This window comes from Danio rerio, chromosome 17 (assembly GCF_049306965.1).
Source record: "Danio rerio strain Tuebingen ecotype United States chromosome 17, GRCz12tu, whole genome shotgun sequence".
NCBI lineage: Eukaryota > Metazoa > Chordata > Actinopteri > Cypriniformes > Danionidae > Danio > Danio rerio.
The window spans coordinates 11,649,920-11,672,675 of NC_133192.1; the positions used below are offsets into that span (position 1 = coordinate 11,649,920).

Below are 22,756 nucleotides of genomic sequence, written 5' to 3' on the forward strand. Positions count from 1 at the left end.
AATCACATTAAAATCGAATTATTGGTGTCCATGGAAACAGTCACATTACTACTACCACTACTTCTACAACAATGACGACAACTACTACAGTAACAACAACAACCACAACAACCACCACCACCACCACCAATACAACAACTACAACTATTACTACACTATATAAGATGGACTTAAAAATGCTTGTTTAACTTATAAAATTAAGTTTATAAGTTTAACTTAGTATTATTAAGTTTAACTTAGTATTATAATTTACAATTAACAAAAAAAAATGTTGTCTTGACTAATTGATCATACAATTTATTTTACAGTGTACTGAAAATGCTTCTATTATGCAGTTTGTCCTCATTTAACCAAATATTGTGTTATACTTATAAATAAAGGTTGAAAAAAGCTGTATATTATATTTTTAGAATAAATCGGCTTACATTAAAACAGTTCAATGTTTAAAAAACAAACATATTATATTTCAAATGACATTCCAAAATAAATCTGCATAGTTTCAATAAGTGAAATTGGGAATCATTATAATGGCTTATTAATAAACATGCTCCACTTACTTAAACTAACACATTAGCTGTTTAATGTTTATGAAATACGTTTTATTATTATGCTTAGTAAATTATAGTAATGGAGAAACGGTTGCTCAGTTGGTTAATACTGTCGCCTCACAGCAAGAAGGTCACTGGTTTGAGTCCCAGCTGGGTCATTTGGCATTTCTGTGTGGAGTTTGCATGTTCTCCCCAAGTTGTCATGGGTTTATTCCGGGTGCATCGGCTTCCCCCACAGTTCAAAGACATGAGTTGTAGGTAATTGGGTTAACTAAATTGGCCGTAGTGTATTTGTGTGCATGTGAGAGTGTATTGTTGTTTCCCAGTACTGGGTTGAAACTGGAAGGGGCATCTCCTGTGTACAACATATGCTGGATAAGTTGGCCCTGATGAATAAAGGGACTAAGCTGAAGGAAAATGAATGAATGAATGAATGAATGAAATTATAGTAATTAACAACATTATAGCTTTATTTTAAAATATTAGAAATGCATAATAATAATAATAATAATAAATATTAATTAGTTTTATAATAGTAATAATATATGATGTTTATTATGATTATTATTATTATTATTTATTTATTTTTAGTTTGTCATTATTATTATTATTATTAAATGCAAAACCGTAAAACTGCAAATAGAAACAAGACAAACAAAATTAAATTAAATTAAATTAAACAAAATAAAATAAAATAAAAAAGGTTTATTCATTTTATTGTCTTGGAATTTACAACAAATACTTTTAACAATATTTAAAAATACCACTTACAGCACTTACAACTACCTTACAACTACCAACTACAATAAAGCATTGTTCATAATTCAAACAATCATTCATTGTTAAGTGCAAAGAAAAGTTAATGATTTTTGATGCTGGATAGATACTGAGACTAAAATGAGGCTATACTCAACATCTAAACTCTGTACCAAGACCAACTGAAATCCCAAACCAAAATACCACAAACAATTCTGAACTGGTGGCACTCCTAACTAAAATTATTGACTGAATTGAGTAGATGATTAACCAGCCCTGATCATAGATAAAACTTGAGGGGGCTTGCTGGAGCTTGAGCAAACAAACCCACTCAAACGGGCTATAAATCAAAAAGATTGTGTTCTACTTCGAAAGGTTATTCCTATTGAGTTGCATCACCATCTTCAGCGACAAAAAGAAAACTTTGCTCAAAATTAGGTTGAAGGCTTTCCCATAATATGATGCATAAATGACCCTTCTGGATTTTTCATGGCTGATCCTGATTGCAGATTAATTTACAAGTAATTTAGCAGGTTTTATTCAAGTTAGAAACAAGAAAATCAAGAAATGTAAAATATGAAAATAGAAACAAAAAAGTTCAAATATGGAGGACATAAACAAAATGTCGAGATTCTTTATCACTGAATCTGCAGTGCTTTAAAATTAGAGCAAAGCAGTTCCCTTTAATCAAAATCCACACAGAATATTAAGATATGTACATTAAATATGGGCAGGTAGTGATTATATTTAGATTGCACAATATCTACAATTTTAAGTAATAACATAATGATCTAATTTAGCTTAGTGAGATTGTGCAACATAAATAACACCTGTACCTAACAAAAACAGTGGACCGGCTAAATAAAAATGTTATTTCAGCCTCTGCCTGTAGGTGGCACTTATAAAACAGCAGGAAAAACAACAATTTATTAATTAGTGCTGGGGAATAAAAGATGTGCTGGTATTTAATCATCAGTATGTTGAGATAATAAAAAAGTATCCCATCTTCTGTGGATTCCTTTCCTATTGAATGAATTTTAGATTTTGTTCAATTATGAATTTAACATATTCAGCATGTTTCTTAGGTGGGGGGCAGGGTGCTTTTTGAAACGTAAAACTCCAAGCATTCGCAAAATGAGCTAATAAGAAAAATTTCCAAAATTTTTATGCATAACTCATTTTAGTCAATTTTGAAACAAAAAAGAGAATAGACAAAATTTGAGGTCAAATTACAATGAAAAAAGCAGAGAATCTCTTGTTTTCAGTATGGATTCACTCCGTTCTTTAGGATACCGAAAAGGTGGTACACTAAAAAGAGGTTTAGGTGGATTTTTTAAGGTGTGTTAAGGCTGAATTTAAACAAACAATAATTTTTGTACTGTTCAACTTAATTTGTTTATTTACAATCCTCCGGTTGCTCCGGTTTCTCCCGCAGTCAAAAGACATGCGGTACAGGTGAATTGAATAAGCTTAATTGTAAATAGTGTATGAGTGTGAATGCAAGGGTTTATGGATGTTTTCCAGTGTTGAGCTGCGGCTGAAAGGGCATCCGCTGGGTCAAGCCAATGCTGAATAAGTTGGCAGTTCATTTTGCTGTGGTGACCCCAAATTATTTAAAAAGGACTAGGCCAAAAAGAAAATGAATGAATGAATGCCCAATATGCCGGAATGTTCCATATTTTGAAATATTGTAATGGCTTTCTATTCACAGTTCTTCATCTTTGATAATCTGCTGACACAATCTATGTTGTAAAAAGTGCTACAAAAAAAAAATTGAAGGTGCAGTAGGTGATCTGCCAAAATGCTGCGACACAACAGCGGACAACCCATTTCATTCGCCAGTTAGAAGTGTATGTAGAGGTTGGCCAGGCGGTGTGCAAGAATTTCACTTAGTACTAAGCCACACTTACATGCTATTTCAGACTGAATATTCAGAGTAGCGGTAAACTATCTGGAGTGGTCACAGGCTGTCTTTGTTAAAAAATGACGTGAATATAAAAGCAACTTCAGCTCAGAAAGCAGCCATAAATGTCGTCCTTCTTCCAGCGTACAACATGAACTCCAATACTGAGTTTAAAAAGTTTCAATTCAACATTTGATTTTGCCGCAACTGTGACAGTCTCGCGTGCACGAGTCACTCATCTAGACATGCACGAGTGGCAGACATGCACACGCTGATGGTGGATATGCGTGAACAGATGCGCAAAAGCCCAAATCTACTTTTTGACTGACAGTTTGAGTTACTTATGGGAATTATGAGAGATGTCGGCTCGACTCTATTTAATTGGATGAATTTTTTTTTATGCCTTACCCAGAATAAAAAATACATATAAATACATTTAGATCCTTTACTTTAATCATTACTATTGGACTGTGAAGAGACTCTCAACCAGCACAACTAAAAATGTTTCTGAAGACAATCAACTACTGCACCTTTAATTAAAATGAAAATGTAATTAACAAAACAAAACATGGGCATTTATTAATCTACTTTACCTTACATCGCATAAAAAAAAGTTTATTAACACTTATGCAGCTTCTATTGAAAGGACAGTAAGTCTCTTAACTCTTTTACTGAAAGTCATGAAAACGTTATCGTGGAGTTTTTCTTTCGCTTTTTAAGCAAATGGGATTGCAAAAAAAAGTTTCCATTCCGATTTCTGTCAGGTTGATCGCTGCATCTGTGATATCTGTGCAAACCTATTCCCTCAGAGAAATCCATTAGCAAGGTGGCTAGTTAAAAGATTTACTAATCAAAATAAAACCACCAAAAGATCCAGCAGGACCGTCAATGTCACGTTACTGCAGGTCTATAATGAAGCAGTCTCTCAAATGAAAGCATAATTCCAGGCATTACTTGAGAATTCTCCAGGTAGGCCTTATGTTTCTTAGATGATGGAGCCGTCTAGCAGGGAAAGTGGGATCTGTGAAGCGGGACGGCCGTAAAGCTCATTCTCAGAGCAGACGCAGTGATAATTGAATTGAGCCAGTGGGAAATGAGCTAGCGCTAGCATCTCAGATCTCTCTGATGGATCCGTCCTCTGCGGCGTCTATCAGGCCTCGGTTCGCTGATCCTCCTGCATTAACAGGGGGAGGAGAGATGACCCTCCAAATCTACCAGGATGAGTGCCTCAATTTCTCCATATCCAGCTAATTTGGGTGTGAGAGAAGAGTGAGCCATGCTAGGAGTGAAGAAAGAGCTTCCCCCACCCCACAACAGCCTGCTTTTGAATGAATAATAGCAGGCAAGAAGCCCCCCAAGACGTGCAATAGGATAAACCCTGAATGCTCTGCATTGTGTGGTTGATCCTGTCAATTATCAGTTATGACTTGAGCGATATGATTTAGGACCTAAAGAATTCAACTTAGCATTAACACTTTGCACCATGCAAATAGTGCATGCTATGTTTGCTAAGTTATGTCAAATAAAAAAAATATCTGGTCATTTATAATATTTTATTTGCCAGAAAATTACAATTGGGCAAAATAACAAATGTTTTCCACCAAATATTGGTTTATTAACTCTTCTGAAGATAAATCCCTGGCATTGTGTTGCCTAAAAATGAAAACACATTGTAACAAAATATCCATAAATTTGCAGTTTTTTGTATGTTGGGATTTAAAATTGAAAAAACTTTTACCCTTGAAAACTTAATTGTGACTTGCATTAACTTTTGAAGGGTACCTATGATGACAATCAGGCTATTTGGACAGAACTGTGTGTAGGTAAAGTCATACTGGAGTGATTGAAAGACAATGGGCTCTATCATACACTAAGTATGTGTTGCTATTTTCAAACTAGAGCAATCTTCATTTTCCCATTTTCTGCCACATTGTTTAAAAAATAAATCTGTTTGTGCCACTTTGTGGACTCATGGATGTTGCGGTCTAGAAAAGAAGTGTGTTAAGGCGCATTGCTGGCACGTTGTTCTTTTAAGGAACTGAAACAGTCTGCTTAGTAGACCAGCTGAAAGCAGGTCTAAAGTCCAGGGCAGAACGCGTTAGTTGTACGCTTCGCTTACACATTGTTTAAAACACGCAAGATGTACAGCAATACTCAAATATCTTTACAAATGAAAAAGAATTAAATGATTGAAATATTACAAAACATATTAATAGTATCTATATAAATAAAAAAAAACATACTTTCATGCCTTCTCCATCCTGTGGGCTTTTTCAGTTTATACGTGACAATTTGTTTATGTATAATGTTATTATTATTAGCAGCATCATTTATTATATCCATATTTATATTTGTTTTATTAAAACAAGCTTAGATTTGCCCACCTGTCAGGTTTTAGACCATATGGGGCACAGCATGTATATTTGGATATAACTCAGTTTTTTTGACCACACTTCATTATTACTGTTCATTTATTCATTTGCTGGAAATTAGAACTGAATTTAGAAATAGTTTTTAAACAAATCTGTGCTTAACAAATGAAATTAATTATTTATAGGCTAATTGATGTCTTTGCGTACAAGGTTTCCCTATCCACAAGAGCGAAAGTGAAAGTAGATTATGATGATGCCTTATCTCTCATTCTCACGCTGTAGATGCTCTGTTTAACTGTTTTCTTGCAAGTGAAACGCTCAGTTTTTCCACTTACAAAGTCCATCATATAAATAGCAAATGCGCTATGGCGCAACGCAACTGACTCTTAAAGGGAATAGGAGATGAGACCTTGATTGGTTTATTCTCAAAAAACCTATAACTCATTAGGAGAATAAGCTCAACCCTATTAGACCATGCGCCACGGCGCAAAGCGAATTTTTCTGTCCTTATATTGGCAAAAATGGATTCTGACACGCCCTTAATGCGTTTGCGCTCTGCACTTTGCAAGGATCGTCAAAATAGAGCCCATAAGATCTATCACTGGGGTCATACTTTTAGAAAAGTTACCCTTTCATACACCTTAACTACTAATATACATTTAAGATACCAACGTGGACTATTTTGGTACAAAGGTGTAGCTTTTAAAAAGGTTTCTAATTAAATAATAAAAAAAAAAGTTGATTAGACTTCATTTTAAATATTTTATTGTATAAAATTCCAGAAAATGTGCCATGCTTTTAGGCAGTTTAATTAAGAAAAATGCAGGAAAATACATTTCAGAAAACATGATCAGATATAAATTAAAGCATTTTCTACTGAGGAAATCATTTCATCCTATAATTTTGATCTTATAATTTTGTGCTGTGCGATGCTCAATACAGTTTCACCACCACCAGTAATCTCTTAATTTTATTCCTAAATTCAAAGAAATCACAAGTTTATCACAGATATGAGCAAAACCTAATGATTACAAAAAATAAAACGATTATTTTTATTATGCTGTCATATCTAGGAACGCCTCCACAGGAAAATAAAGGCATCATGTGTTTTCTCAAAAAGTGCTTAAGCATTGGATTTCAAATAAATATTGAGGGAAATAAAGTTGCCATTTTGTGCCACCAGTGTGTAACAGTTTAAGAAATATGAGAAAACCTTCCTTCGCTCCCGTATCGACTGCATTAAGCTCATCCTTAAATAACTCCGTTCTCCCTCCCAAATGTTAGCCAATGCAAATCTGAGCTTAGTCCATATTTACACAGCCAATTTTGAGGTTACATTCAGCAGCTGAATTATCCAATTGCAGGAATATTCACTCTTGACATCGAATTGTCGAACTGAAATAAAATGCGCTGTTTGTCTAAGTGCTTACAAATACAGATCTTTCAAATGAATTTTTGGATGAATAACTGTGACAGCTCCACTTTGTCAGCAAATGAAGCTTGTCGAAAGCTGTGAAATTTGCTCCGGGTGGATTGAAGCAAATTATTTTCTGCATGGATGATAAAAGCAAGGCGACGTTTAAGAGAAAAAAAGGTACACACTCAAAGACTGCTTGTTTAAACTACTTATTTAAAATGAGCTGATTCAACACAATTTTTAGGTTAAGGGGGGCACCTTAATTGTTTTATGTTCAATCCACTTACGTTTGCAATAAGAATTAAGTTAGCATAATTGATTTGTGTTGGAACAACATGAAGTTAACTTAATAGTTTTTACAAATTTAAGTTGATTGAACATAAAACAATGATGTTGTCCCAAAAAAAACTCAAGAATTGTGTTGTTTCAGCTCATTTTAAATAAGTTATTCAAACAAACATCAAACAACATTGTTTGCATGTATTTCTAAAACTGTTACACACTGGTTGCACAAAACAGCAACTTTATTTTCCTCAATATTTACTTGGTTATGCCCTTTTGAAATGCACAGAGAAAGATCTGAAGAAAAAAACATTCCTAATGTCTTTACTTTCACATTGAAGTGTTCTCAGAAGTGACAGCTTCATTAAAATCATCATTTTATTTTTTTAATCCTAAGATTTTGCTCATGCTGTGAAAAATGCTGGGTTCCACAAATAATTTGTGTTGGGACAACATGATGGAATTAAGCTAAATTATTAGTTTTTACAAATTTAAGTCCATCGAACATAAAACAATTAAGTTGGAATCCAATGTTTAAGCAATTTTTCAAATGCTCAAAGAAAGAGCTGAAGAAAAAAACATTCCTGATCTCTTGCGTTTTGCACTGAAATGTTCTAAAAAGTGACAGCATCCATAAAATATTTTATTTTTATAATGATAAGGGTTTGCTCACACTGTAAAAAGTGATTAGTCACTTAAAGTGAGTAAACCAATTGCCCTAAAAGCAACAAGTAGACTTTACAAAAAGTATGTAAGTAAACCTGCTGGCGCATCAAGTACCGCCGTCGCCGCGGTATGAATGGCGGCATAAGGAACACATTGAAGTAGTAACATCTGTATTGTACCTTGGAACTGTTAAGTTGACTTAATTTTTATAATTATGCTAATTGTACTTCCTTTTTAAGTCAACTAATCCCTTTATACAGTGTCAAACTATTTTAGCACGTCTGTTTTCAAATAAATACTGTAATTATTACAATTTCACATATTTGGTGCTTCATCGAGTCTATAAAATCTACAATTATGGCCCGTATTGAATTTAGAAGACACACTGGAGTCTGGAAGAGCAGATTTATTTATCATTTTGCTAGATACTGAAAAGCTGGGGGAAAAAAACAAATATAATAAAGGTATATTGAAAAAAAAAGTGATTAGTTAACTTTTATTTTAACAAAAGAAAGTACAATGTGCATGATTATAAAAATACAATGGGTATACTTAGATTATTTTTGTTACTTAGATTATTTAAGTCAACTTGTTGCTTTTAAGGCAATCGGTTTACACACTTTAAGTAACTAATCACTTTTTACAGTGCATGCACAGTAAAAAAATGTGACAATCAATTTGTGTTGAAACAACATGACGGAATTAAGTTAACTTATTAGTTTTTACAAATTTAAGGTAATTGAACATAAGACAATTAAGTTTAAAAAAAAACAACAACTCAAGAGGTGTGTTTGTTCAGCTAACTTTTTTAAGATACGTTTTTGAAGAAACACCAAGCACCATTTTTGTAGTGTATTTCTTAAACTGTAACACACTTTATTTGCCTCAATATTTAATTGAAATCCAGTGCTTATGCCCTTTTTTGAACACACAAAGAAAGATCTGAAGAAAAAAATAAACAATCCTGATGTCTATGCTTTCCTGTGGAGGCATTCTCAGATATGACAGCATCATAAAAAAAATATTCATTTAATTTTTTTATAATCATATGTTTTTGCTCATACACCATCACAAATGCTTTGTTCCACGCAAACGATTTGTGTTGGAACATGACGAAATAAAGTTAACTTAGTAGTTTTTACAAATTTAAGTTCATTGAAAAGAAAACGTAAGAAATTAAGTTGTTTCAGCTCATTTAAAATAAGTTATTTGAACAAACACCAAACAACATTGTTTGAGTGCATTTCAAAGATTGTTAATAATTCATTTATTTTATGTGTAAATGGCGCCTTTCAAGACACACAAGGTCATTTTACAATAAGCATCAACAGCCAAGCTAAAACAAATTAAACATTACTAAAACAAGCATTGACCAAAGAGGTTAAAACACAATAGAGAATACAAAAGAACATGAAAAAAATTTGTTAAAGAAAAGCCTGCTTAAAAAGATGGATCTTTAGACAGGATTTAAAAGTGTGAAGACTATCACTGCTCCTTAGATCTATAGGGAAGCGAGTTCCATCTTAGATCTATAGGGAAGCGAGTTCCATAGCCATAGAGCTAAAGGATCTGTCTCCCATTGCGCTCAATGGAGTGCGAGGTGGTACGAAGCTGGAGTTGTTGGCTGATCTAAGGGTCCGAGAAAGGGTGTAGATATGGAGAAGTTCGGTGAGATACTGAGGAGCGAGATTATGAAGTGCCTTGAAAGTTAGAAGTAATATTTTAAAATCAATATGATACTTTACTGGAAGCCAGTGAAGCTGATAGAGGAGTGGTTTGGCATGCTTGTGAGATGGGGTCCTACACACTGGTTGCAAAAAAGGGCAGCTTCATTTCATTCAATATATTTTTGAAATCCAGTGCTTTTGCACTTTTTGAAATGCACAGAGAAAGGTCTGAAGAATACACAATCCTGATGTCTTTACATTCCTGTGGAGGCGTTCTCAGATATGACAGCTTCATAAAACTAATCAATACAATTTTTTAAATCATACGGTTTTGGTCATACACTGTAAAAATGCTGGGTTCCACACAATCGATTTGGGTTGGGATAACATGAAGGAATTAAGGTAACTTAGTTTTTACAAATTTAAGTTGATTGAACATAAAACAATTAAGCTGTCCCTAAAAAAAACTTAAGAATTGTGTTGTTTTAGCTCATTTTAAATAAGTAGCTTAAACAAACATCAAACGTAATGTTTGTGCATTTCCAAAGCTGTTACACACTGGCTGCACAAAACAGCAACTTTATTTCATTCAATATTTACTTGAAATCCAGTGTTTATGCACTTTTGACATGCACAGAGAAAGACCTGAAGAAAAAAATGTCTATCCTTTCCTGTAGAGGAGTTCTCACAAGTGACAGCATGATAAAAATAATCATTTTATTTGTCACAATCCTTGCTCATACACTGATCAAAACAAAATACTCTGACCGCATTCCTTTCCACGTACGAGTTTTAAAGCATTGTAACATGTACTGAAACACAACGAAAACAAAGCCTTATTGTGGCAGAGAAGATTGTGAAACTAGTGCAAGGTGGCGTCACCGGCCGTGAGACTGTTATTACTCATGGAAGAGACGCCAAACAGGAGAGGTGGAGCTCAGTGAAAGAGTCAACTCAAGGTCAGATGTCTTATGAAAGACATGCCGGCCAAGTGTTTCGCCTTCGCGTCTCTGTGTCGCTTCTACCGAAAGCGGAGCAAGTTTCGACTCATTATCTTTCTACGCACTGCAATTCACTAATAAAAATGACAACATAGGGCTGCTTCCCTTCGTGCATTTTAATACTGTCTACTTAAGAGTTTGTTGCTTTAAAAAGCTCTGGGTTGAAAAGTGCTAATAAAACCTTTATATTAAAGGGATAGTTCACTCAAAACTGATGATTTAATCACCCTTCACTGGCATGAAGATGTTTGAGTTTATGTTTTTAAAATAGCATAAGAAGATATTTTGAAAAATGCTGGAAACCTGTAACCACTGACTTTCATAGTATTTGTTTTTCATACTTTGGAAGTCAATGGTTACATTTTTCAAAATATCTTCTGATGTGTTAAAGAAAAAATTAAACTCATGAAGGTTTGTAACCACTTGTGAGAGAGTATACAGTGAGTAAATATAATTTTTGGGGTGAACTATCCCTTTAAGTGTCATCAACTACTCTACTAACAATCGTTTAATATCAGGCAACATAGTTACATGCATACTTGAATTTAAAAATATCTGCATGAAATTAGAGCTGTAAATAATTTCTTAAAATGCATCTGCAATCATACTCTTGGCAGCTTACAACCCACTGTACTAAACCATTCCTATATTAACCATATCCCACTTTAACTGTAATGAAAGTGTTTTTCAATACAACATGAACACAATAAATGTATTGTACTTAATGATTATTCTTGTTTGATTTAATAATGTATGCACATATTGTAAAAAAAAAACTTAATACAAAGTGGGACCAAAAAGTTTATTCTGGTATTCTTTCTTACAAAGTAATATTTATAGACTGCCCATATCCATCTTCACGGTCAATTGTACCACGATAACTACAGTTTCCACCTAAACATCAGAAACACTAGCTTGATATGAAGTATTTAAGTTGAATATCATTGTGTAATAAAAATACAATTCATTGATCACTTTAATTGGTTTTAATAAAAAAAAAAATACATTCATTTATATATTTATTAGATTTATTAAAATCCTTGCCAGTTTGCCTTAAAAAAATGTTGATAATCTTAATCTTTCCTGTAGATTTATGGTTTTAGTTGGCTATAAATATTCATTGTGCTCATATAAAACTGTATATATCTGTTTATATGCTCTTTACTTACAAAAACTGTTTGTAGACAAACTCAAAACATTGCAATGTAATCATTTTATTTATTTATTTATTTTTTGGTTTATTTATTTGTTTATTTTATTTATTTATTTATTTGTTCCTTTGTTTTTTGCATTTAATTTAGTTTTTTTTTATTTAATCTGTGTATTGGGGGGGTGTAAATAGCTTTTAAACATTAGATGGCTTTAGTTGGCTATATATGTTTATCGTGTACAAACTCAAAACATCATATTGTTATCATTTTATTCAATTATTTATTTATTCACTTGTTTATTTCATTTTTTTATTTGCTTAATTATTTAATTGTTTCTTTGTTTGCTAATTTTATTTAGTTGGCCATAAATGTTCATTGTGTATAATTCAGTTTTTTATGCCCTTTACTTAACAAAAACTGTTTGTGGACAAACTCAGAACATTTTATTGTAATCATGTTATTTGTTAATTTATTTATTTAAATAATAGTTTATTTAATTATTTATTGAATTATTTTATTGTTTATTTAATTATTTTATTTAGTTAGACATAAATGTTCATTGTGCATAATTCAGTTTTTTCATGTCCTTTACTAAACGAAAACCCAAAACATTCTATTGTTATCACTTTATTTATTTATTTTATTATTTATTTATTTAGTTGGCCATAAATGTTCGTTGTGTATAATTCAGTTTTTTTATGCCCTTTACTCAACAAAAACTGTTTTTGGACAAACTCAAAACATTTTATTGTAATAATTTTATTTATTTATTTATTTGTTTATTTATTTACTTGCTTGCCTGTTTGTTTAGAAACTTGTTTATTTAATTATTTATTTAATTATTCCATATTTATTCATATATTTTTTTATTTGTTGATATTATTTAGTTGGCCATAAATGTTCATTGTGTATAATTCAGTTTTTCATGTGTTTTACTAAACAAAAACTGTTTGTGGGCAAACCCAAAACACTGTATTGTAATATTTTCTTTCTTTTTTTCGTTCATTCATTCATTCACTCATTCATTCATTTAACTTGTTTATTTAATTATTTGTTTGTTTGTGTGTTGATTTAATTTAGTTGGTCATTGTGTATAATTCAGTTTGTGGACAAACATTGCAATGTAATCATTTTATTTACTTATTTATTTTGTATTTATTTTATCTATTTATTTATTATTGCAGGTAAAAATAGCTGTATGCCTTTCTCATTTTTATTTTTACAGTGTTAAACAATGTTAATCCAAAAAACAACAACAAACAAAAAACAATACAACAAAGTAATAATCTGCATAACTGTGTCAAAAAACCTATATAGTCCCTGTAAAACATCACTTGTCTCGTATTTAGCAAACAACAAAACTAGCCACAGAAACTTGCAAACTACAGGATGGATGAAACAAATGGCCACTCTTATCCTTCTTTGATCCTTCTAAAGACAACACAAATATCTCTGTCATTCCTCAAAACATTCGTCAATGACAACACATTCATATTAAGCCAAAATTTAACCCTGCTTTTTTTTTTCTTTATCAACAACCCTGAATGGGCTACAAAAATCCGCCGTGATTGCTGTGCATGTCACCTCAGCAGCCCGCTGCTAAAACACACACATATTGGTGCGAGAGAGGATCCTCAACAAACACATCTTCCTTTGTTCAGGAAATCCTTTCTCCAACACCAAACTGCACAGCTGAACTTTGGGCAATGCAGAAGCGTCAAATCAAACACAGCCTTCTCTTTTCTGTTGTGCCACCATTAAGGATAAGTGATGCTCACCGGTTTCGAACTGTCCTTCAAACAAACAGCGGGGGACTGAAGTGAGACAACACTCCTAACAGGGGACAAATAAAAAAGTGCATGTAAAATGTGTGATATTGGGATATGCGAGGCACTTTGGTTGCTGCTGTGGGACACATGCTGTGAGAGGCTTGTGGGAGGTTTTGTGTGTTCAGGGATGTACATCATTGCAAATATTTACAGAGCAGCCCATGTACAATAGAGGAATCACATGACTGTCTGTTTCGCCAATACATGCTCACGTACATGTGCTTAGATCAAATCTAGCACATTGATAGTCTTCTCTAAAGGACTAGTGAGTTATTAGGAACTCAGTATGAAAGGGGCTGGGCTTTTCTGACGCACGGGTAGGCCCAAATCTGGGTGTTTATTGACCTTTTGATCACAAGGAATGTTTTGTTAAGCAGATTTGTATGCGTTTATTTTGAATTAGTACAAATGGTTAATAGTAACAGAAACATTTAATTAAATTACATTACAATTGGTGCTGATTACTCATATTTTTGGTTGTATTATTTAAGCATTGCAAATATATATATATATATATATATATATATATATATATATATATATATATATATATATATATATATATATATATATATATATATATACAAATTTGAATTTTGACTATATTGACTGTGTTTTAGAAAACTGATGTAGTAGAATATGTAGTTTTTTTCTTGTTTTATTGACTACCAAATATTTGTATTTTTGATTAATTTAAATAAAATGAATGTCAACTAAAATAGAAAGTTAAAAAGAAAAAAGAAACAAAAAGAAAAATATTAATACATTTCTAAAAATCATATTAAAAACAAACCATTAATAAAACTGTTATTATTATTATTATTCATTAATATTATATATATTATTATTACTATTATCATTTTTATTATTAAAGTTCATTACTTTTAGCAGTGGACTTAAGTTGTTATTAATATGTATTATTATTATTATTATTATTATTATTAAAGTTATTATTCAATATTACCATTACTGGTGGACTAAAGTTTTTATTATTATTATTAATATTATTAAAGTTATTATTCATTATTACCTGTAGCGGTAGACTAAAGTTTTTATTATTATTAAAGTTATTAGTCATTATTACCATTAGTGGTGGATGAAAGTTTTTATTATTAGTATTTAAATTATGAAAGACATTATTTATTATTACCTCTAGTGGTGGATTAAAGAGGTGTTTCCATAGGCGTTTTTAGCCAGCTGCAGTGGCGCCCCCAGAAAATTTTCTTAGGGGTGGCCAGAAGAGACCGCACCAAATCTTGGGGTGGCACACTAAAAAAATAATGAATTCAGTGTAATGTTATATTTTTGTTTCTGGTAAATGAAATAATGTAGTTTTTATTCATTTAATTAATTATTCTTGAAATTTTGCAATTTATTCCTTGAAATAATTCAGGAAGTACATGGTCAAACCAAATAAAAATCTATGTTTAGTTTAAAAACACTTTATATATATATATATATATATATATATATATATATATATATATATATATATATATATATATATATATATATATATATATATACATACTGTATAAATAACTCTTTTTTTACATGCTTTTATTGTACATCATACATTATATGACAAGTCTAAAATTAATGAAGATTAATGAGTTTATTATTCCCAGTGATGGGTTGCAGCTGGAAGGGCATCCGCTGTGTAAAAATGTGCTAGATAGGTTGGCGGTTCATTCCGCTGTGGTGACCCTGGATTAATAAAGGGACTAAGCCGAAAAAAAAAGAAAGAATAATGAGTTAATAATAACCCAAACAAATGAACAAACTGAACAAAAGGCATTTCTATATACACACTCACTATAGCCTACCTAATAATATCATTTATCCATATTAGTTTTTGAGCCATTTTATTAATGCAGCTTCTTCTATTGATATACTGTACCTTAAGGTAAATATTAAATTGCCATTGTTGTCTATTGAAGGTGTGTGCGTGCTGTCAACGACGATCGGGGAGGGTAGTGGCGGTTCTAGTTTAAATGACACCCTGGCAAACCACCCTATACACCCCCACCTCCCTTGAATTGTTAGATTTGTTATTTAATAAACATAACAAACAACATAATAAAACAACAACTGGAGTGATATGCCAAGACCACTTAAGAAACCTTTTGCATGAAAATTAATTATAACAATTCTAAAGAATTATCTGTGGTCTTAGACCAGATCATGGCTGAGAAATCATGTTATGAAGTCTTACCTCCCTGACTAATTATTCATCCTTTCTGCTTTAAAGCCATGCTTAGTGAAAGTAACATCATCATCATCATCATAATCATCATATTATATAAACTTTAGTCGACTTTCAAAACTCGCTGCGTGCCTACACCTCTGCACAAAAGGCTGTTACTCCGGTTTCACGGAACATGAGCGGCGCCTATTTTATTGGCGTGCATGGAAACAACCAACCGGGATTCACACAGGAGTGCGTGAGGCGCGCGGGAATGGTTTTCTGCGCGCATGCGTCAGTTTGCTTTCACCAGCATTGAACCAGAGGGGGAGAGCTACGTCAGTAACACCAACAATAATTTAGTGGCTGCATTTTATGTATTTATTTATTTAAATATTGGGAATTTATAAGTACATTTAAATCAATAATGTCAACAGCAAAATTATATTGGGGTGGCCACAGGGGTGGCCAGAGTTTACCGTGGGGTGGCCGTGGCCACCCCTGGCCACCCCTTGGGGGCGCCCCTGGCCAGCTGAGAGACATAGTCCCTCCAGCGTGTCCTGGGTCTTCCCCGAGGCCTCCTCGGGGCGGTACATGCCACCTCACTACAGAGGAAGCATCTGAAACAGATGCCCAAGCCACTTCAGCTGACTTCTCTCGATGTGGAAGAGCAGCAGCTCTACTCCGAGCTCCTCCCGGTCACAGAGCTCTCAGCCTATCTATAAGGGTGCGCTCTGCCACCCTGTGAAGAGAACTTATTTCGGCCGCTTGTATCCGAGATCTTGTCTTTTCTGTCATGACCATAGGTGAGAGTAGGAATGTATATTGACCGGTATATCGAGAATTTTGCCTTTTGGCTCAGCTCCTTCTTTACCACAACGGACCTGTACATTGACCGCATTACTGCTGCCGCTGCACCGATCTATCTGTCAATCTCACGTTCCATCCTTCCCTCACTCGTGTAAGGACTTTCCTCCAACCTGGAGATGGCAAATCACCTTTTTTCGGTGGACCACCTTGGCCTCGGAATTTGAGGTCTGATTCTTCGTTCATTCATTTTCTTGTCGGCTTAGTCCCTTTATTAATCAGGGGTCGCCACAGCGGATTAAACCGCCAACTTATCCAGCAAGTTTTTACGCAGCCGATGCCCTTCCAGCTGCAACCCATTTCTGGGAAACATCCACACACACACTACTGACAATTTAGCCTACCCAATTCACCTGTACTGCATGTCTTTGGACTGTGGGGAAAACCGGAGCACCCGGAGGAAACCCACGCAAAGGCAGGGAGAACATGCAAACTCCACACAGAAACACCAACTGAACCAAGGTTCGAACCAGCAACCCAGCAACCTTCTTGCTGTGAGGCGACAGCACTACCTACTGCGCCACTGCCTCGCCAGTCTGATTCTTATTTATTATTATTATTATTACTATTATTATTATTATTAAAGTTATTATTCATTATTACCTCTAGTGGTGAACTAATGGTAATATGGTTGTTAAAAATAAACAAACAAACACCTAAAAAAAACATTTAAGTAATAACAGCAGCAACATTTCAGTTTAAAGTTGTACCAATTCCCATTGTTTGTGATTGTAACTGCTAAATATAAACACTTACACAAACTTGGATCAATTTTAATGTTGTTGTTGTTGTTTTCATTGATTTGATTGATTATGATTTTGGAGAGGCAAAGGAATCAAGCCTTCAGTTATCAAAGCACCAAATAAATATCACATTTTTATTTGGCTTATCAGTAACCTGATGTAGTAGAATAACTAAAGCTAAAATAATAAATGTTATATTTTTTTATTAAAAACCAACTAAAAATGAAAACCGTTTGCCAAAGCGATAGATGGTAATGTTATAAATAAAAATCGCTAAAATAGGATGCATATACACTCAAAAACACATGAAAGCTGTGTATCAAGGTAAAAATGTTGTAAATAAAGTTGATTTTATTTCAATTGTTTGACTTCAAAAGACCTCAGGAGGCACAGGTATAAATTTTATACTGCCTTTATTTATTTTTTTGACTCTCAAAGTTGTGATATTGAACAACGTTTTAACTCTTAAACTAAAAATCCTCTTTAATATTCACCTAAAGAATCTCCAAAATATGTCTCTTAAAGTCTTTTAATGGCCAAAACCCCCGATGTAAATCCCCTCTCTCTCAATAAATTCTTCAACTCAAGTGTCAAGCATCTACGCCCAATGGGTCCGTCTGGTTGTGGCAGGTTCTGTCCAAACATTCCCGAAATACAAGTGCGTAAAACAGCAGTAAAAATGCCACTCTGTGAAAGTGGCCCGTCATTGTTCGGACCCGGGACTCCTTTGGGAGCGTGAATGTGTTGAAAAGCTGAGGGGAGGCCGGGGCAACAGGACCAGGCACTCCGTCCTCATTAGCACTTGATGTTTGAACACAGGCCACAGGAGTGAGCGCTTAAATTGCTCCCTGTTCAAACAGTTCCCAAGCATCTGTGGTTCACAGCAAAGCAGGCCCTGTTTGTTTTCCTCTCGGCTTCATGGGCCATCACTAGGTCGTCTGGAATCCTGCTCGCAACTGGGTGGCAGGAGTTTTAGCATCACACTAGTGTCAGGCTGGAAACTGCACAACATTTGTGGATCCAGCTCCTGTGATACTGAATGTGCTCATAAAATAACATGACTTTAAACAATAAGGCTAAACATTTACTTACTGTGTAGCACCGCCTCACAATCTTTATTTTTATTACACATCACTTGTATTATTTATAACACACATGTGCACATACACATAATTTTTTATTTTCATTAAGCATTATTGTATGTGCATTATTATGTGTGCAGATTTTTATTATGTGTGCTTATTATTTGTATTATTTATTATACACATGTACACACAATCTTTATTTTTATTACACATTATTTATATTATTACATTATCACAATATTTATTATTATAATATTCATTATTACACACACATGCACACAATCACACACACAATCACACACACAATCACACACACAATCACACACAAACACTTTTTCAGACTTATTCAATTCATAGATTCTTAACACTTCTGTAGTTAAAACATTCACAAAATTAATACATTATGAAAATGTTTTGCTATTTTAGAAATAAATGCTCTAAATAACATTTTAATTGGTAGTTTTAAAAGAAAATTAAAGAAAGTTTTACTCACATGTCAATCATCATGAACAGAAAGCATAGAGACTGTTGTACTTATTGCAGTTTGCAAAAATTCAGAGTGATTAACTATTTTGGTATTCACACTAAAAATACAATCTTAAAAATATCATATCAAGTAAATACAGAGTATATTTAGTATATTAATATAGAATAGTAAATATAACGAATAGAAAAGGCACAAAAATATAATAACATTTCCAAAAAAATAAATGTAAATGAATAAAGAAAATATATGTATTATTATTATTATTATTATTATTATTATTATTATTATTACATTTTGTTTTGTTTTGAATGCTTAGTACAAAAAAATGCTAAAAATGTATTGTATAAATGTATAAAAATGTACGACTACTACTATTGTTGGAGTTTCCCTCATACTACCATATTTATATTAAAAAAATAAAATAATAATATACTATTTCAATTGGCAAGTTCCGTTAAAGCATAATTTATACAATACATTTCATGCTGATCAGGCTATCAGGTTAACAAAAGCCTGGTATATTAGCCCTAATAATACAATAATTAGAAACTGAAATAAATTGGGTCAAATACACCACCAAAAGGTTTACATTTTAATTTTAAATAAAATTAAAACTAACCCCAGTGGTTGAATTTTTTTATATTTAAAGCAACCCAGCATTTTTTAAAGAGTGTGATGCACCATTAAGGAACAACAGCCAACTTTATTTACAAGAAGAATTACCAAAAATAAACAAATAAATAAATAAATATATATGTATTTTTTATTTAATTGAAAAAATTAAAATAAATAAAATAATAATAAAACAAAAAATAAAAAAATAAAATATATAGGAAATAAAAAATAAAACTAAAAGAAAAAATAAGAAAAAATAAAATAATATAAAATAAAGAAAAGAAAGTAAAGAAAAGAAAAGGGAAAATAAAAGAAAACTAAAGGAAAATAAATTAAAAAATTATTAAATTAAATTAAAGCCTTTACATCATTACATCAGAAGCCAATCAATCAATAATAACGTCCCGAATGCAAAATACCTTCTAAATGGTCCCAAAGTAAAACAATACTTGACTGACTCGAATGTCCACAAAAAGTTGTGCATTTCGTGAAGCTTTCAAGAGATGCCAGCCTCTAGTTTGGGTTTACAGCTCGACTCTTTGTATGTTTGCGAGAGCGCTGGCCTTTCTATAGGTTTGTTTGGTTTCAGATCTCAGTAACCAGGCTTCCACAGTTAAGCAGTGCCCATCCTAGGTCTATTCCTTAAACCAACACAGAGACACAAAAGAGGAGGACAGAGCCCTGAGGAATCCCTCTGTCACTGGCAGACCACCCACTTAGGGAGCAGACAAGCCTGTTCGGGCCACACGGCACTCCATTTTGGGGGATTTTGAACTTCAATGGGACCCACAAGGAAGCCGAAGGGGTTCGCCAACGCGCCTCCTGCCCTCGGAGAAGCCAAACACGACAGAGATGGACTAAGACGTGATGTGGGTGGCTGTCGAAAAACAAAACTGCACTCATTGAAAAAAATTGTTGAATTTTTTTTTTTTTTTTTTTTAAGGTAAGTGGTTGCAAACAATTTATAGAAGCTTAATTTAAACAAACTAATTAAATGTAGTAGCATTTTCATCGTATATATATATATATATATATATATATATATATATATATATATATATATATATATATATATATATATATATATGGTTTGCAACCACTTACCTTAAAAAAAAAATTTTAATCCAATGAATCGTTTTTCCCTTAGGATAAAACGATAGAGGGATAGATAGAATGATAGAGCGATGGATGGATGGATGGATGGATGGATGGACGGACAGATGAATAGATAGAAGGATAGATAGACGGACAGAAAGACAGATGGGTGGACGGATGGATGGATGGATGGATGGATGGATGGGCGGGCAGACGGATGGATGGATGGATGGACAGACGGATGGATGGATGGAATGATAGATAGAATGATAGAGCGATGGATGATGGATGGATGGATAGATAGACAGATGGATGGATGGAATGATAGATAGAATGATAGAGCGATGGATGGTTGGATTGATGGATGGATGGATGGATGGATGGATGGATGGATGGATGGATGGATGGACAGACAGATGAATAGATAGACGGATAGATAGACGGACAGTAAGACAGATGGATGGACGGACGGATGGATGGACGGACGGATGGATAGATAGACAGATGGATGGATGGAATGATAGATAGAATGATAGAGCAATGGATGGATGGATGGACAGATTGATAGACAGATTGATAGATAGACGGACAGAAGAACATAAGGATAGACAGGTGAATGGAATGATAGATAGAATGATAGAGCGATGGATGGTTGGATTGATGGATGGATGGATGGATGGATGGAAGGATGGAAGGATGGATGGATGGATGGATGGACAGACAGATGAATAGATAGACGGATAGATAGACGGACAGTAAGACAGATGGATGGACGGACGGATGGATGGACGGACGGATGGATAGATAGACAGATGGAAGGATGGAATGATAGATAGAATGATAGAGCAATGGATGGATGGATGGACAGATTGATAGACAGATTGATAGATAGACGGACAGAAGGACATAAGGATAGACAGGTGAATGGAATGATAGATAGAATGATAGAGCGATGGATGGTTGGATTGATGGATGGATGGATGGATGGATGGATGGATGGATGGATGGATGGATGGATGGATGGATGGAGATAGACAGACAGACAGACAGATATACAGAACTATAGATAGCCAGAGCGATAGACAGAACGACAAAAAGACAGACAGAAGGACAGACAGATAGATGGATAGAACAGTATAAAATGATAGAATGATAGATACAGACAGATAAACAGAGAGTAAATAAGAGTAAACAGAGTAAATAGGATAGAATAGTAATTTTTCCACATCGACAGTACATGAATCAACAATGAAAGTCAGTATTAGAAACATGCACTTTATCATGGTCCAGTTTTAGTTGATTAGCACTGCATGAGGAGTTGCATTTGTAGCCATTATAATTGCACAATTCTTAAAGCCATGTGTACGGGAAAGACATGATGGGTTACGTCAAAGGAGGACATGATGGGTTATGTCAAAGGTGAATCCACCTGCTAGGAACAAAGCTTGTTGAGACTGTAGCCCCATTTCTGGTCTTGTCGGGAAGGCCAATTCAACTCCATAGGAAACTGAGCGTGTTTGTTATGATGGCCTTGGTGTGTGTGCTTTGAATTTGGGCTGCAAAAGGACAGTTTACCCATGCAAGAAAACAATCCGCGGTCTTAGTTGTAATAACACGAGCCAGCCTACAGCAGTCAGCTTATCCCAAACCCCGTCAGACAAATAAAATCAGCAGGGACGCAGACGCGAAAAGAAACACCGCCCCACATGCGTGAAATTCAATTTGGGTTCAAAGACGTGCGTTCACCCTTATTCAACTGCTCTGTCCACTTTGAAAAAACAATCAGAGAGTCTAGAGCAAAGGTGGTCAAGAAGAACATGTAGCTATATACTGAAATAATGGAAAACTAAATGTGTACAATTGCAAATATTAAATGGGCACTTATTTTTGAAGGCCCATTTTTCCTATACATTACCATGTGATGTGGATAAAAAAATTAATAAAAAAAAAACTGAGCAAATATACAGAAATCAATTATTTTGATTTACAGAAGCCTAAAATAAAATGTCACCCAGCATAGCAATAGCTCATCCTATCTCCTAAATATCTTATTTAGAACAATAATCATGTTACAGGCCTTTAATGAT

General features: G+C 33.7%; 1 protein-coding gene across 7 annotated transcripts in view; it reads right to left on the bottom strand.

Moving 5' to 3' along the window:
• mipol1 (mirror-image polydactyly 1) overlaps window positions 1-22,756 on the bottom strand; it is a 173,230-nt gene that overhangs the window by 132,020 nt on the left and 18,454 nt on the right. For 2 of the 7 annotated variants that reach the window (XM_073926962.1, XM_073926965.1), the window contains exon 3: window positions 13,542-13,596. The exons of 4 other annotated variants lie outside the window; for them this stretch is intronic. The gene's annotated coding sequence lies outside the window, so the exon portion shown is untranslated. Of the gene's footprint in view, window positions 1-13,541; window positions 13,597-14,742; window positions 14,862-22,756 lie in introns of all 7 variants that reach the window. One more of the 7 variants, XM_073926963.1, reaches the window with a different exon arrangement.